The sequence below is a fragment of the Aythya ferina genome (genome assembly GCF_964211825.1).
Source record: "Aythya ferina genome assembly, chromosome: 4".
Taxonomy (NCBI): Eukaryota; Metazoa; Chordata; class Aves; order Anseriformes; family Anatidae; genus Aythya; species Aythya ferina.
Window position 1 is genome coordinate 6,427,972 of NC_140300.1, and position 17,920 is coordinate 6,445,891.

General features: G+C 42.5%; 1 long non-coding RNA gene across 1 annotated transcript; it reads left to right on the top strand.

Moving 5' to 3' along the window:
* Positions 1-9,288: 9,288 nt before the first annotated feature.
* On the top strand, positions 9,289-17,694 carry LOC311435452. The gene is made up of 3 exons (XR_014692136.1): positions 9,289-9,661; positions 9,773-9,901; positions 15,558-17,694. It is a non-coding gene; the product is annotated as an uncharacterized lncRNA (long non-coding RNA).
* The last annotated feature ends 226 nt before the right edge of the window (positions 17,695-17,920 follow it).

Consider the following 17,920-nt stretch of genomic DNA (forward strand, 5'->3'; position numbering starts at 1 on the left):
CCTTATCATCTCAATATACGTCATTTCTATTTTTGCAAGACTCTAAGGGTAATCAGCTTCATCCCCAGAGGAGAACTCCCATCTGCTAGAAACAGAAAAGGGAATAGTGACGGGCAGCCACCAATACCTTCAGCAGCTGAAGGGAGGGTTGTATCAAACCTGGCTGTTACATTGGGGCATCTGGGGACAAATAACTATCTAGAGCACACCGGCTGTTTGGTTAAAAGCCCAAGACTGAAGCCAGGTTTGTCAGACACATCCTCAGCAGTCAGTGAAACCCCTGGCAGGTCTGGCGCCAAGTTTGGAGTGTCAGGAAGGGAATACAATCACACCACACTATTATTTAAATATTGTATTTTCCTTATTTGTCTGTTAGACGAGGCTGTATAGAGTGATGTGAACCAAACTTGTGCAATGCTTTCTGTTTGATTTCAGGCCTGGCTACCTATTGCCTGATGTACCTTAATGTTTTCAGGACTTGTCAAACTCTGATGGAGGATGTACTTTTAATAAATATTTATCATTTCTCTGCTACAATATTTTCCCAATAACTTATTTTTCAGAATGTGATAAAACTGTTAATAAGGAGATTGTGACAATAGTTTTCATCAAAAAATCTTGTCAGATTTTCTTCCCTGAGATTCCTTGTGATAAAAAAGTTGTAGTTAGCAACAGCCTAGGTTGATCTGGTCTGCTGATTTTGTATACTGAGCTGTATACAGTGTATACTGAGCTGTATCCAGTGGGAGGGCATCACTTTGGAGGGCACAACCTGCTATCCATGTGGTATTTATTTATATCCTAATTCATAGGAAAGCAGAAAAGACCTCAGACTGGATAAATAAGCTTTCTTATTTGAGCTCACCATTTGAGTAATGAATGGTATTTTTTTTTTCTGTTAGACAGCAGAAGGAATTTGCTTTATATGGAAAGAGTTTGATCTGAGACTAATCTGCTCAGTTATTAATGAAATTTTTCATTAATAATAATAATAATTGATCATTATTTCATGTACATGTACAAGTAGCAGCAAAAGGACTCTGCTGAATATTTTTGGGGGTGTGACAGAGTAAGAAAAAGAGTAATGCTCTTGGAGTGATGCTTTCTTCTTTTAGGGGATCTTTTAAATTCTGAGTCAAGACTTTGATCCACACTAGATGTGGTTTAAGAGAACTCCAGTGATATGAAGAATGTAGGCAATGGCAGGAAAATAAGTTTCACCAGAATTCCCCAGCAGAAAACAAAATGAGAAAAAAAAATAATCTGAATTTATGCTCCATCAGGGCACGTTATTTGTAATCATACACATTTGTTTGTAATGGAGCCCATGCTTGTTGGAAAAGGTGCCAAGAAAATGCATTCTCAGATTGTGAGGTTAGACCCTCCTGGTGTAATGTAATTATTCTCATTTGGGATCTGGGACTCAGGATTTCCCTTCTTGCGCCTGGTTCTTCAGATAGGGAAGGGCCATTGCCTTGGGAGAGTTCTCCTCTGCAGACTCATTTTGCTTAGTTGATTAAAAGAGCTATCCCAAGACTGAAAAATATATATATATATATATATATTTTAAATGGTTCTAATTTACTAGAAAAGCAATTTTTTATTATTTTTTTTTTTTTCTGGCTCCACTTCAGCAATATGTGTCACCAAAAGTTATTTGAAAATCTTGCCAAAAAAATGAAAATCAAATCCATTTAGAAACATTTTTCCTTGTCTTGTTCAAGTCTAATTCAATGACTTCCTTTCTTTTAAAATATGCATTAACACCTTTTTCTTCTGTATTAACACGTTTTCCTTGAACAATGGAGTGGAACGGGTTGAAAATTTTACATTTACATTCTTGACTTTGGGTATAAAATTTGAGTCTGAATCTAAACAAGAATGTCTTCAAAGCTGCGGGTTTTGGGTTTTCTTGAAACAGCAGGTGGCTGTTCAGATAAGAAAAGCTGGTTCTGCCCATTACACAGACAGGAACCAGGTGTGATGTGCAGATCTGCACTGGAACTTCCTGAGAGTTTGGGAGTCTGGAGCCAAACATGCTTCTTGGATCCAATCACTGCTGCACTTCCAATTATAATTATTGTTTTATAGTGTGTCAGATTGCCAGCAACTGAAAACACAATCTGAAAACATGCATACTTTAATATGCCAATGAGAAATTTGCCAATGGACAATAAGCAGGCTAGTGAATAATGCTGTACTTTGAATATTCTTGTACTTGGTCTTCAAAGAAGATCAGTGTGGCTGTTGTGCAATGCTTTATTACAATGTCACTGAACGGTTGAGGTTTCCTAGAGCAGATTGTCTAGAACCCTGCCCAGTCTGGTTTTGAATATCTCCACAGCTTCTCTGGGCAACCTGTTGCAGTGTCTGGCCACCCTCACAGCAAAAATTTAATGTATTTTATTTGTCCCCATTGCCTCTTGTCTGGTCAGTGGGCACTACTGAGAAGAGTCCGACTCTGCCATGTTCATTCCCTCCCATCAGGTATTTACACACATTAATAAGATCCCCCCTGAATCTTCTGTTCCCCAGGCTGAAGAGTGCCATTACAAGTAGCTAATGCATACAAACACCTTGTTGCTCAAGAAAAGCCTCACAGAGTAGGCAAGTGAGAGCAATTTATGGATGGAAAGGTCGGTGTTCATTAACAGATGCCACATTTCAAGCATTGGTTGCCACATAAGCAAAAGCTGGGCTATGGGCTCATGAGGACATATTAGTGCATTCACTTCCATAGCAAGGGCTTCAGACACTGGTGAGATGCTGGATTCCTCTGCTGTCAAGCCTTGGCATGGTTTAAAACTCATCCTCTACATTGGCAGCTCACTCTTAATCCCATACTGACCTTGAATAATTCCATTGCTGTGTTTGCTTCAATCCCGTCATCCCCCACTAGAAGTTAATTTGCACACAGACAAGAGACTCTTAATTGCCATTCTTCCAAGACTCATTCAACACATTTAATTAAGACAAACACATAGAGGTGAAAAGTTTCTGGTATTCAGTGCCCCTTCTGCATATGGGAAAATCAGTTCCATTACCTGCCAGTGAAGATGTTAAGTTACAAGCAGCTGAAAAGCTTACAAGGGGATTCTCAGCTAGTGTAAATTGGGTTTTCTATCAGATTTTTGCAAATTATTCTTTAGTAAATGAAGAGACCTCTGCTAATGTCAAAACAGATAACCTTGTTATAAACAAATTATTTGTTTTCTACTTTGCACACTGGATGAACCCAATTACAGTTAGTGTCTGAGTAGGTTACAGCATACAGGTATTTCTTTGCAGAGACGAGACATCAGCTGTCTTAATGGGACTGCAGATATTTATGTTATTAAAGATGTAGTTATTATCTGAGGGTATGCAAATGCCTCAACTGCACTAAGAAACTGAGTGTCTGAGTGGCTATGAAACTTAAATGGCTGATCAGAGCCTAACTGAAGTTTCCAAGAAGCTTGTGTTCATAAAATATATTGCATAAAATTGCTGAAGCTTATAAGTAAATAAATAGTGCATTAATTCTGACAAAAATCTTGCTTTGACATCACAGAGTCTGTTTATTATCCTGTTTCCAGAGGCCTGCATCACTGAACGAAGCAGTCATAACCCATCCTTCAACCTCTGCCTCCAGATGGCTTTCCATTGCCTCAAGTGTATTTAAAGAGTTCTTCTGAGAAAATGGAAAAGCAGGACATGCCTGACTCATAGAGAGAGCTTTCCAGAAATTGCCAACACCTCTGTTGTGGAAAAATTCACATCCCTGGAAGACATCATATAAAAACCTTTGTCAGGACTTCATCCAGCCGAGATAAGCTAACTTGTGCAATTGGAGGAAGATTCTTCAGATTTTTGACACTTATTTAAAATAACCTTTCTTTTAGGAAGTCATGTGTTGTTTTACATCACATCTCACTTCTGCATGTACTACCTGTAAGAAGTTTCCCATATTTTTGGGTCTGATCTTTCAGTTGCTGAAAATCTTAGATTTGAACTTATACCAAGATAAGCAAAACAGCACTTATCTGGGACTGTAAAGAAAATATTTAGCTACTTTGCACAAAGATCTGGCTCATCTTGCCAATGCTCAGAAGATTCTTTGGTTTTGACAGGCTTTGGAGCTGGGTCACACAGATGCAGGAGAAACTTGAAAGCTTTCCCAGAATGCCCTAAAAAGACTAAAAGCCGCTCCTAATGCATTTATTTTTAATAAAAATTGTTGTTCAGCATGAAGCTGGGGCTCATATGTGAAGCTTTGAGTTATAAGGACAACTGCTTTAGCGTTTGAAGAGGAGAGGGTTCCTGCACTACATGCTGGGCAGTGAATTATTTTGTTAACGCCTATCAAAAGTAACTCCACAAAGCCAGTTAGTGACTGTCGAGTTTCTTTTTCTGCTCCATCCTGTTCATGGTCAAACCACCTTTATGGGGTTATGTTGTTCACCTTCACCTCAAAAGCAAGGCCAAACTCTGCTTGGCTTCAGGAGGGAAAGGTCTTCAACAAACTTCCTTTGCAAACCTTCCCCAGGTTTGCAAAACCTGGAAATAAATGGCATTTGTGGTGCAGGAAAACAACTTGTTTTCTCAAGGGTTTTTCCACGGTGACCCGCACGGTTTTTCTCCTCTAAACCTGCCTGCTCTGCAGGGAAGGTCACTGCACCTCAGGTTGGTTCATGTGAAATTAATGAAATCGCAGCGTAATATTTTCCATACCTCGCGTTGTGTCCTTGCTGCAAAGAGCTACATGCTGCTTGTAAAAGATTTGCTTCATCTGTTTAAAGGGGAGGAGTGGGGGTGGAGGGAGAGTCCCTTTCACTACCTGATTTATTTGCCAAATATAAAACTAAAATGAAACATGTGGCTGATTGCCTACAAAGTTTTATGTCAGGTGTAGAAGTCAGTGGCCCTGGCCATAAATCATGCTGCTCATTTGTAACCATTGCAACAGATTTATGCGATTTATAACTGGGTTGTTGGGCTATGTCATCAGTGTAAGCATTTTCTTATTAATAAAAGGACTTCTAAATTGAATGATGGTTTGTAAAGCAATTGCCTATAATTTTATTTTACTTTATTTTATTTTTGGAAGGGGGAGACACCTTATTGTTTGTGACCTGTTAAAACAAAATGGTTGTGAAAGTCCTGGGCCCCTCCCTGAGCTCTCACTGCTTTATTTCTTCTCTGGGGACTTGCAAAACAAGCTCCTTATTCATAAATGTGAGATGATGCTGTAAGGATGATGTTTCCGTTGGTGATTCATGTGATTTACTCAGTATGCTTGATTCATCCGTGAAGAAAAACAACCTCTGGCTGAGGGACAGATGCTTATGAGGACTTGACATTTGATTTTAGCTGGGTTGTACAGGGTTATAAACAGGGATGGTAGAAAAACTTTCCCTGAAGTAGGGAAACAAAAAATAAATAAATAAATAAAATGCCTATGGTATGTATTTGCAAAGCAAAGGGAGCATTTCTGTAAGGTTTTCGTTGGACTCTGTCTTTTGGAATTCCTCTTCTTAAGGATCCCATCACATTGCAGAGTGCCAAACCGATGCCCCTTCCGAAAGATAAGGGATTGCACTGTGCAGATCGGTGAAGAGCCTTGCGTGCACTTGTTTTAGGATGCCTTCAGGTGAAAGGCTCTAAGTCAGCTAATCCTGCTCATAAACTGCCCATTTGCAAGTGAACTTCCTAGTTCGTGTTTGTGGCAGGTAACTTCAAAGTCCCAGCCCCGAGCACCCAAGATTTTAACTCAGCCTTGGTTCCAATTTACACTCAAATCTCACAATCTGTGGGTCCCTCTAATTGTTGTTTTCATAAAACAAAACAAAACAAAACAAACAAACAAAAAACCACAAATATGTATAATATCAAGAAGTCTTTTAATTTTTTCATAGAAAAGTGTTTAAAAAAAAATCATGTAAGTCTCCTATTAAAAATGATTACAAAGACCTGGATCTACTGTGACTTGTAACCCTATTTTATAGAAACCTTTAAGAAAATGTCTCCCAAAGTTTATATTTGAATGTTATTTATTTTTATTTGTAAGAAATGAGAGAGGCCCTGCCCTCTGGGCCTCTCTCAGGTCATTAAAACCAAAACCAGAGTCAGGTTTCATTGTAGCAGCAGCTAGACCTGTACAGCAACGCAGAAGAAAACAAACCTCTGCTCTTCATGGGATGAGTTTCCATGTGAAGGCTAAAAATACCCGAGAACATTTAGTAAAACTGGTCAAAAGCTGCAATAACTTTTCAGCAGAAATGTTAAAATTGTTTTAATCATTTTAATTTAACATGTGCAAGTGGTTTGTTTGCCTTGCAAAAGGGAATACACAGAGGGCTGTGGTCTCTCCAGCTATATCTGTACAAGGGAATGAAATGTGTCCAGGGACATTTCTGAGCACTGAGGCCAACTGGCAGGTGACGGACCCTAGCAAACATCTTCATGGCCAGCCAGGTGGCTGCATCGAAAGCACTGAAGGGAAATAAGTCCTGGATGGCTCCGACCCCACACCGAGCCTGAGGATGGCTTGTAGAAATTTCTAATTGGGCTGGGCCAAATTCAAAACAAGGGAGGATCTAACATTTTTCTCACATGGGCCTCCCCTGAAGGTATCAGCAGAAACACAATCTTCCCATGGGATGCTCAGGAGGTGCCAGCAACAACAGGGCCCCTTCCAGGGTGCTTTATTTCAAGGTGCAGCCAAATCCGTTTGTAATTTATGGAAGTTGTATGTAAGGTCTTTGGCCATGCAATGTTTTCTGGGGATGACCCCTTTCTTCGTATGACACACCGCTATGCTGGCTTTGCTGCTCCATCTACCTCAACTGAAGTGGAAGAAAACCACAAGCCAAAAACCTTCACAGCTTATTTTAGGTCCAGATGTTTAGTGCACTGATGGCTGGGGCCACGAAGCATTGATGGTGGTGATGGTATTTTTTCTTTGATGTCTGAAATTAAACAAGATTTTAAATAATAAATCTGCCCTGAGGTACCCCTTCTTCAGCTTGGCAATGGCCACAACCAGAGTGCTGATCCTCACCCATGTACCCTCAGTGCCAGAACTCAGGCCGTTGTGCTCAGCCCCTCTCTTGGCCTCTCTCAGGAGCCTCTGATGGAGAAAACTGTTTATCATCCCCTTATTAGACCTGAATCCTGAGGGATGCTGGAGGAGATGGACCTCAGGAAAGATTTTTGAAACCAAGACTTGACAAGAACAAAATGTTGAATGACCCAGTTATGAGATCTTCTCTCATGTAGATCTTCTCTGCAGGTCTGACTGTTGGCCATTGCTCCACAGTAGGAGTCCCGTGTCCTGATTCTCACTGGAAAAAACACCCTTCTCCATCCCAGACACAGGCATTGGACCTATTACTGCAGCAAGGCTTAAGGCCTGGCCTCTGCTCAGCCTGCCCTGGGGTCCAGCACCTCCATTCCCAGGGGATAAATTCCACCAGGGATTTAACATAGGAGCCCAGTCCCTGCCATTTATTCCATTAACTTACTGTTCTGTCATTTCCACCTCCAGCTGAAAACACCCCCAAAAGTTTGCACCCTAAAGAGAAAATAAATTGCATCTTTCTTGCAGCTAAGCTCTTAGATATCTTAGAAAATCCCACTAAAAATACTGATTCTGATGCAAAATTCAAGCAGGAAGGCTTTAGAATGATGACCTGTATATAAACAGGACTTTTTTGGCTCAAATTTTGTTTTGAAATGCCAGTTTTCTAGTTTGCCTGGATGCTGACGTTTGTTACACTTAGAAATAAAAAAAAATATATAAAAAAACCTCCCTGCTATTCCAAGGGATATTTAAAGATAAATTAATGAAATTAATTGATTAATTAATTAATTAAATGAAATTAATAATTTCCATTTGCTATTTGGTTTAACATTTTGATTTGATTTTTGGTTTAACTCACTGATGATTTTGGTATCCCCCATCCTTTGAGGGGCAGAGACTATATCCTCTAATACATTTTGCCTGACATTTTAGCTGTCAGGGGATCAGGTTTGTGGCAGCAGCTCCTCTTCAGTTCCGTAATTTCTCTTTTGTTCATGCTCCATACCCCTGCCTGCCTTCTAGTAAACATATTTCCACCCACTTACAAGCCCCACAAACCAGTTGTTCCTGAAACAGGATGGTGCTGCTGCTGGGAGGCTCCTCAAAACAGAGGTGCTGGTTGTTTTGTGAGTCAGTGGCTGGTTTTACATTCCTCTGCAATCCTGATCAGGGCTGAGATGTGATACCTGCACAAGGGTTTTGTGGGGTGCCTGCAACTGGTGTTGCAATGACTGGAGAGGAGAAGCAGGTAGCTCTGACAGCCAGATCCAGCCCATGTGCTTGAATTCATCTAAAGCAAAGAGGATCAAAACACAGGGGTTGAAGTCAAGCAGATGCTAAAGTGTTTTTTTGCATCTGGGGTGGAGAGAGGAGAAACAAGAGCTGGTTGGGATGATACAGAGAGAAATGAAATCCTAATGCTCCTGAGAGTTACAGTTTTTGCAATGAGCAAGGACAGGAAGATAATTTGGCCAGGTAAAAGGCATGAGGACTCTGATATCCATGCTGCTCTGGAGGTGGGTTGGGTGAGATCTGCTAGAGCCAAGAACTTGAAGCAAATATCTGTCATTCACTAATTTCAACTCCATTTGAACTGCAGCTGCCTTCCCTGGCCAGGCACTATTTTTAAAAACAACTTCTGCATTTTCTTCTGTGCTTCATTGTTTGTCAAATATCCTTGGAAACTTGTTAAAAAAAAAAAAAAAAAAAAAAAAAAAAAAAAGTAAAGAAAAAAGAAGCAGCAAAAGCATCCTTAACGTATTTTTCCTCATCCATTTGGCAAACTTTGCTTTTCCGCCCCACTGCTTCCTACAGGGCTGCAGCCAGCATGGCTTTCCAGACTGTTGATTTCCTTGTGCCATAATTTTTAGCATTGTCCATAAATATCAGCCCTGCTCTGGGGATTTGGGGTGATTCATCCTGCCCTCTCTTTCTGGCTGCAAGAACAGAGTGAATTCATGGCCAGATGAGGACCAGCATCCCACAGTCAGCCTCTTTGCTGGTTGTAGCTGCCTTGATTGTGGTTATAACAAATGCTGGGTGTTGAGTGTCATCAGTTCTGAGTGCTTATTGCTAGAAAAGCCTTTGGGATCTTCTTGGGGCTTGGCAGAAATAACTTCTGAGCCGGGATCAATATGAACAGGTGAGGATTTGTGCTGATGAGAAGGTGCACAGGTGCCTTAAAGGGGGGAAGAGGTCAGAGGTCTCTATCACATGGATATCACAGAGAGCAGTTATATAGGAGAGAGGACAAGGGAGGCTACTAAAGTCTTTGGTATTCATGGCCAAGTGTTTACTGTGGCTTTGCTCTTCTTTGCGTTAGCAGAGTACCATCATTTTAAATGATTTTTCACAGGTAGAAGACCTGAGTGATTTCAAAAAAAAGTATTTAACTTCTTGTGGTATCTTCAGGAGCATTGGTATGTGGGTCTTCACTGCAGAATATTGTGCCCAAAATATGTGTACAGGTTGATAAGGCTGCAGTTTGCAGACTTCAGCACTCTCCAAAGAGAGGAATCATAAATCCCAGCTCCTTTCCGTGCCCCTTGCCTCCAGTTTCTGCCTCCTGGCACATGGCCATTTTTAATGATAAAACAACATGTAAGTACCCAGGTTATTTAAACAAACTTCCGATTTCCTCTTTTCTAAAAATGTTGATCCCAAAGAATTCTAGAAAATCAGGCTGTATGGTATTTTTTTTTTTTTTTTTAGGAATTGCCTTTCTTCTTCCTTTGTACTGCAGTAAAAGAAAACATAGATAAAGCAGCATTGTTCTTCTGTCTGATGATGGACCATGTGGTGAAGGACAAAGCTCCAGTTTCCATGGCATCCTAAAAACTTGTAAGTTAATCATAAATACCCTGGGGTCTCCTAACAACTTTTCATTCAAACTCTGAATAGCCAAGGACCATTTTTCATTTACCAATTCACACAGTCTTTCTGAACCTCAATGCCGTGATGGCCTACTCCAAAATGTTGCCTCCTGTGGCCTTTATACTGCTTCCAAATATATGAGTCTGCCATGCAGGGAAGGTCCACACTAAAGACACCCCTAAAAAGCCCCAAATCCCCACTTTCTGTAGTTGTCACCCTCAGGACATGCCAGGAGTGGGGAAGAGTGGAGAGCTCATGGAGCTTGATGATGTTCAGGCATGAGGTCTCTCTCCACCAGGCGGGCTGGGGAGGAGTGGGGAAGAGGAGAGATGCTCTGTAGGAGGATGTCAGCAAAACACGTGGAGGGGGGAAGGCAACATCCACCCCAAAGGCTATTTAACTAGTAACATAATGAAGTGATAATTTATGGCCCACTTCTCTTCTACCTTGCACCTTGTGTGGTCCTCTGCTGCCAGACCCTCTTTGAGCCGAGTTCCCCACGCTCGCTGTTAACAGCTTCCCAGTGTGTGGGAGCACAGATTTACTGGGGGGAAATTGCCATTCAACTGCCCGCCTGGCATCCGCTCCTGGTCCTCCAAGGCTTTGGAGCAGGGCTGCTCCAGAGAGATGGGTCCAGTATCAGTTTCAGTTTTAAATATTTTATTGGAGCAGTTAAATAAACTAACCTAAAACCAAGAAAACATCTCTGAGGCTAAGACTTTCATTAATAAAATAGTGAACTAGCCCAACAATAGAATACTTGAACTATCAAATGAACCAGCTGGACCAAGGTTGTTTGAGTGCTGGGCTGAAGCTGAATCATTGGTTTTGCTAAAAGCACAGCCAACTGTTTCTACATGTTAAGAGGGAGTCTAAGGAGCTCAGGAATTTTAAATTGCTTGTCAGGAATGTCACCACTGTCGTTCATATCCATGTATAAAAATCTGACTATATACCTTAAATATGCCCTGCCTGAAACACAAGTTAAGAACCATTTACTTACACCTCAGCTATCATGCTCTGTTTTGACTCACTTTTCTGTTTCTCCCAGCAGAGCTATCATACTTCAGATATTGATGGACCCTTGTATGACAGATGGATGGTTCAGAACCTTTATTTATTGGGATTTCAATGACAGCTCAAAATTTGGAGACTTCTAAACACAGATGTTTCTCTGGGTGTCTTCGTTGGCTTTATTTGGAGTTCTTGCACCTGGAGGACTTTTCTATCTGACCTTGGTATCTTTATGACTGTCCTCATCCTCTCAAGCTCCTAATCTCTTTCAGACATTCTATAACTAAATGGGATCAGAGGGCAATCTGGGCAGAAAAGCTAGAAACATGGAAAAGAGTTTGCAAAAAATGCCAAAACCTCACAGACTTGTTCTCTGTTGCTGTCTTCACCACTCCGCCACCTCTCTCAATGGTGTGTCTGGTGCTGGTGACAAACAGGTGATTGCAGTGATGGCAACGTTTTGCTGCCTGAGAGCTCCTCACTGTTAGGTCATTTAGGACATAACATGTCCCTAAGGAGAGGTGTCCACAGCAGCAGTCTTCCCTCAGGCACATTTGCTCATAAGGTAAAATTTCTTAGCAATCCATGGGCTTCAAATCTGTGATTCCTATTTTCTATGTCATTCAGCATGTGTAGCTGAGGTTTTGGGGCATATCTAGTATCTGGAGCCATTCAGCTTAGTGCAGTCAAATCTGAATTAGATCACCCATGGTCATCGCCAAGTAGGAAAAGTTCTGCACAGGCCAAGAATTTCTAAAACATTAGCATTTTGCATAGCAGAAATTACTGCTAGGTTTTCCTCCTGGTAAATAAACATATAAACAATGAAACACAATATCTTGGGACATCAGGTCACTTCAGAGTAACTTTCCATGGTCTTATTTGAGTTTCAAGTTTTCTGAGAAGTTATTATAACCTTCCCTATGCACGATGAATAGGAAAGTCCCAGCGCAGGTGAATCAGCTGCTTGAACACCCATCTGTCAGCAAAATCAAAATAAATTTACACTTGTAGGGAAACTCATCATAATCCTTATGTCCTTTGCCACAGAAAGCTGACACAAAGCCTGATTCTTTGAGACTACAGGATGTTTATAATAACCTCCCTGTTTCTGGGCAGGCAGCTTTTTTTTTTTTTTTCTTTTTCTTTTTTTTCTTTTTTTTTTTTTTTGTTGTTTTGTTCCAGTAATATACATCTCAATGGCTAAATGCTGCTTTAAGCATGATCAAGACGAGGCTTAATGGAAATGTAACCTTTAAAATGATCAAGTATGGGGAACAATACATGTCCAAAGAAGATGAAAGTTCTAAAAGTGAGCTGTCAGATGAGGCCCTTAATCAGGATCTTAATTAGGAACTTTAATAATTTAGGGTCCCTGTGCAGCTTGTCTGCTTCTCTGCAGGGAGACACTTAGGAGGAGGAGGAAGAAATTCAAAGGATGTCCTGTCACAGGGCAATCTGTACTCAGATTACATGATGGCATTGCTGCTTCTTTTCCCTCCCCTTCCCAGCTCTCCACACCATCCCCAGATGTGTCCAGGTGTGTTCACCTTCCCTCAATACCCACACATTTTTTCTTCTTTCATAAGGTGTCCCTCATTAACACAACTCATTATCCACCTGTTCTGTATTTTTCTGTAGCCATTGGATAAAATTTGTTTATAGGATGGGCTCACGATAGTAACAGAACAGGATAGGCATGAGAAATCCTCCCAGCTGAGGAAGAAATCGCTGTGGGACTAAGCGCTCAGCTGGTTTTCAGCACATACCTTCCCTTGGACCAGCTGTTTCACATCTTGGCCCTGGGCTGTGCTACCTGCACAACATGATGGGCCTGCCCCATCACAGGTGTTTTATCAGTTGTGTGGGGTGGTAACAGATGGGAGCTACTGGCTTGTGCATCTGGGTGAAAAAACAGCTGCTGCATCATTTCTCTCTGTTCTTCCCTCGCCCAGGCTCTGTGTATAGGGCCTGCAATGACCTGGACATCTGGGTGCTGGGACATCTGCAATGAGGGGACATCTGGAGCAGGTCAGACCTCCTGGCAGCACAGAAAGGATCGGGACTTGGGAGAACCTGTCATGTGAGACAGGACTGCTGGGCTTGGCTTGTTTAGTTTAGCAAAACAAAAGCCCAGGGGAGGATGTGACGGCTGTCTATAAATACACTTGGGAGAGAAAAGAGCTATTTCAGCCTAGGGACAATGTTGGCGTGAGAACAAATGGGCATGAAGCAGCTATGAATAAAGCTAGGATGGAGACCAGGGAAAGGTTGTTAGCACTTGGAGCAATGAGCTCCTCCCTAAGCAGGAGGGGAGGAAAACAGGTGTCAGTAAGAGATGGAGTGTGTTTGTCTTGCAGAAGGATTTTTATGGTGTTTTTGCTTAGAATTGCAAGTGTCAGCAGTGCAGGAGGTCCTCCCCTTCCAGGCTGGGATGCTGCTAGCAGGTGCAGTGGCTAGGCTGAAATGAAAGAGAGGTATTCTTTTAAGATTTTTGCGAGCAAAATGGAATCTAATACCCAACTTATCTAACCTCTCCCAGTGCAGTGGGTACCTGTGTCAGCTTTAGGGTTTCTGGCATGAACACGTCCTTATTTCAGGCAAAGGCTTGAAATGATGGGGAATTCACCATCCCTTGGGAACCTGCTCCTCGGGGTGCACACACAAAGCGCTGTGCACTCAGGGACAGCCCCGAGCAAGCAGGACATGGCACGAAGTCCCATCCCGCATCTCTGTGCTCTGCAATATCCTTTGTAATCCGTCTGCGATGCCTCCTGCAAAATACAAGGACACTGTGACTAGGAGAGGTCAAAGAAGCACTCTGTGATATTTCCTGTTCTGGTGTTCATTAATCTGGGCAGTGGTCACAGCTGCCAGCTGCACGGACGCAAGGACGCATGCACATTTCCTGCTGTGCAGGTGGAGGGGGTGAGGTCTGGTATTTCCTAAAAGCTTGTTCTGCAGCAGCTCTGCACGGTGGCTAAAGGAAGGGCAGGATGAGGAGACAGAAACAAGGCAGTTTCTCCAGCAGCTGATTTATCAGGCACTGTTTGTCATGGCGGGGGCTGCTTCTGCCTGCTCTGACCATGATGCATGGGGATGGTCACAGTCCAGGTCACAGGGGTGGTATTGTTGCTGCACATGTCAAGGTCAGGAAACCACTTGGACTTTTAGGGTGTTTTTTTTTTTTTTTTTCTTTTTTTTTGGCCATTCAGCCCTAGAGGGTGTTTGCCAAGCTCTGTGACTCCCCCTGGACAGGAGCATGCAGACCTGCCTGCCACCTATTTGATGATGGCTTTTGCTCCTCAGCTGCTGCCCACAGAGTGGGACTATGCATGGCCAGTACCACCCTGCAACCCCAATTGTTCCTCAGCTGTGCTGACACCTTAAAGCCCAGCAGCACCTGGGACTCGCTGGCAGTTTTCCCTCCCTGGGATTTCTCAGAGAAGCTAGAACCAAGCAGTGCTTGGAGGATGTCCCCAGCCAGGGAAATGGCCATTTCAGGAGGAACGATGCATCTCCGTGATGAGATGACACAGTGCTGATGGAATAAGTCTGAAAAGGGCCAGGGTTGCAGGCTGCACATTTCTGGCCAAAGCATGCCAGGGAACGGCTGCCCCTCAGCTCACTTAAGGACATGGACAGCACTGTGGTGTTTCTAGTGTTTTGGGAACGTTAGATTTTCATCTTTTTCTATGTATCTTTACACAGAAAGTTTAGAGGATGTCAGTCTTGTGTTTCTGGAAGACGGCTAAAAAGGAATGCCTTGTACTAATTATGTTTGTTTCCCAGCTGTTTCCTTTTGAGATAACAGCTTCATGGAGAAGGCTATCAAGGGAGATGCTAGAGCATGGCTAGGAGCAGACACATTGTGGATGAGCGTAAAAATGCCCTGCGTGATGACAGGAAGGTCAGGAGTGCATTGTGCCTCTGCTTTCAAATGTGCTGAAATAAAAAAATAATGTATAAAATAAAATAATAATATTAATAAAAAAGAAATATTTCTGATTTGGTAGGAATCAGTAGCCTAGGAGGATGTAACATTTCCCTGCTTGAGCAGGGGGGGTTGGACCAGATGACCTCCAGAGATCCCTTCCAGCCTCAACCAGTCTGTGATTCTGTGATTTTACAAATGCTAGGCAGAACTCTGGTGATATTTTTCTCCATTTGAGTTGCATAAAATTAATGTATTAGTTGTTTTCTTTTTTTTTTTTTTTTTTTAAAAAAAAAAAAAAGAGCAAATAAATACATCTTTATAATCTTTAAAAACAAACAAACAAACACACATATAGGTAAGGTTAGTATGGATCTGATCATGGAGTGCAGCCACTGTAGCCATGTGGCATAATCACATCACAGAAGCCATGAGCAGAAGGGTTCTCCTTTTCTGTTTCCAGTGGCGGTTAATGCAGGGAAGATGCTCAATTTATTTTGACCAAAAATATTAATATCATTAAAGAGTATTTTCAGTATTTTCCAGGAGACTAGAAAAACAGAAGATGATTTACCTAGCAGCAAGACATTCGTTGCTATATATATTTAATGATTTGTCTTTATTTTACATTTGCAAAATTATCTGCACTTTTCTGATCCCCTGAAAATGCTGCAGGAAACTCTGTCCTGAAGGCCTTTCCTCAGAACAACTGCAGTTTTTCTTAGACCAGACCATCTCTTGGCCTCCTGATTTCCCCTGGAGACTCAAGTTACCGCCTTTTCTCCCTTGTTTGTGTTGGTCAGGGTGTGGAAGATACTGAGGAAAGTCAGAAAATGCAGAGCTGCATCTGTTCCCAACCCTCTCTAGGGAAGCACATGCAAACTTAGAGGGTGAGGGCAACTGAAGAGCTTACACGGCCACTTTGCTGGTTGACCTCAATGTGCTGCAGTTCTCCTTGCCCACAAGAATTTAAATGGGGAGGAGAGATCCTGCCAGAATAACCTGGGGCAAAGACAGACACCCAAGAAGGTGCCAAGCCAAGCAGTGTGGGATAGCAGCAAAGCATCTGCTAGCAGAGAGAGCACCGGGAGCCCACACACCGCAACCCAATAAGAATGAGCACTCCACAAAGTAATGTGTGAGCCAAGGAGGCTTAACTACAGATCGTGGAGCTGGGTGAGAAGCAGGTTGGATGTGTAAGGCATTTTAGCATAAACTAGCTGCGGCTGTTGTTGATATTGCTTCCTACGATCCGTCATGATGAGGTTGTGGTTGAGTAATTCAGCAAAAGCTCCAGCTCCTCTCACAAAACAGAAATCAACCATCGCTGGGTATTAATGGAGTGAGAAAAGTAATTAGGTCTAATTTCAAATGTCTCAGCCAATTAAGTAACAGATGTGAGAAAAGCTGTGTAATTTAGCTCTGCTCATCAAAAATGAAATTGTCCACACTAACAAACCTCATGCTGAGCCCCTGGAAGGCTCATGCAAGGCTCCTTTGGGGAAATACACAGGTTGTGCAAAGGTGTCAGGATCAAGTGCACCTTCTGTTTTTCTTGTTCATAAAATTGTGACTTTCAGGTTTTAATATTTCAAAGCTCAGCTCTGCCCTCAGGCATTCCCAAGAAACCAAGCTGAGCCTGGCCAAACCAAGAGCTGTCACCGGGTCTGAGAAGAAGCCTTCAGTTCATAAACAGGAAATATGCTCCTCAAAAGGCAGGGCGTAAGCTCAGCCTGCCAGAGCCCACCTCACCACTCACTTCGAGCCAAAATTTACAACACTGTTTGCAAATACAGGACCAGATCCAGGCTTTGAATGTGCACGAGCTTCATGTGCAGTTGTCCCACTGAATTTTGTTATGTGGGAGTCAGGCTCATCTAAGTAAGGCTAGCAGCCCTCCCCGATGTCCATGCTGGAGTTGGGCCAGCTCTGCTGCAGTCTCAGATATCACACTGGCTTGTGTGATATCTGATATCATCACTGCTTTCTCCTGCTGCATCCAGGTGAAAGCACCTTGGATGTCATGGAAGTGCCTATTGCAAGAGGCAAGGGCCAAGGTGCAAGGCTGCAATGGAAAGTGTCGAAAGCCTGGGAGCACAGGAGCTGAGTGTGAGGAAGAAATAATTTCCCTGTAGCCTTCAAAGAGATCTACAGGCTATAACCAGCAGTTCATGGGGTCTGTCACTGAATGAATGACAGGCTGGTGGGCTAATGGAGTATTTCAATACAAGACTGGATCAGGTCTCACATCCACACCTCTCAATCAATTGCAAGACCCTTGCTTAGGGTAGATCCACCTGGAGCTCACCATGCCAATGACGATTTCATACTCATTTAACAGCATCTGTGTTTCTTTGGCTGCAGGAAAGGTGTTCATATTGTGGATCTGTAGATGACTGAATGAAAATTTGTGTAGCAATATCAGGCCAGTGTTCACTCTGCTGGTGGGGTCACCCAGAGGCAGTGGGTTTGGGAGACTGCTTGGAAATGGGTGAAGGCCCCTAAAGAAATACCACATTCACCTCTGAGGACTTGTTGGTTAAAAACAACTAATAGCTGCAGTTGACCTGTGCTGGGTTTGAAGCAGTGACCCAGAGATGAAAGCCTTCTGTCCTAGTGCCAGTCCTTTGACTCTCTCTGCTGTAACAATAAATATCCCCCAAATCTCTTGGAACTCCCAGCAATTATAGCCTTAAAATAAACTTATAGCACAGGCTAGTAATTACTGAATGTTTCTTATTGTTTCCCCTCTGGGAGATGTGTATCCCTCAGGAAATGAGTTTCTAATTAGATAGGAGAAGCAGGGCAGCAACAATAGTGTGGGAAAGCTAAATTAATAAAAGCTCCTAGGTACACTCTGACCAACCTGGACAGAGAAGTGACAATGATGACTTGCCTGGACCAGAGGATTTTAACTTTGTGTCTTCTTGGGAGATGCCTGCACCAGCTGTGCCAGAAAAGATGTGAGTGAAGGAAGAGAGGGAAGGAGTAAAGATGTTGTTAGAGACCCTGGTAAAAATCTGCACAGAGCAGTGCAC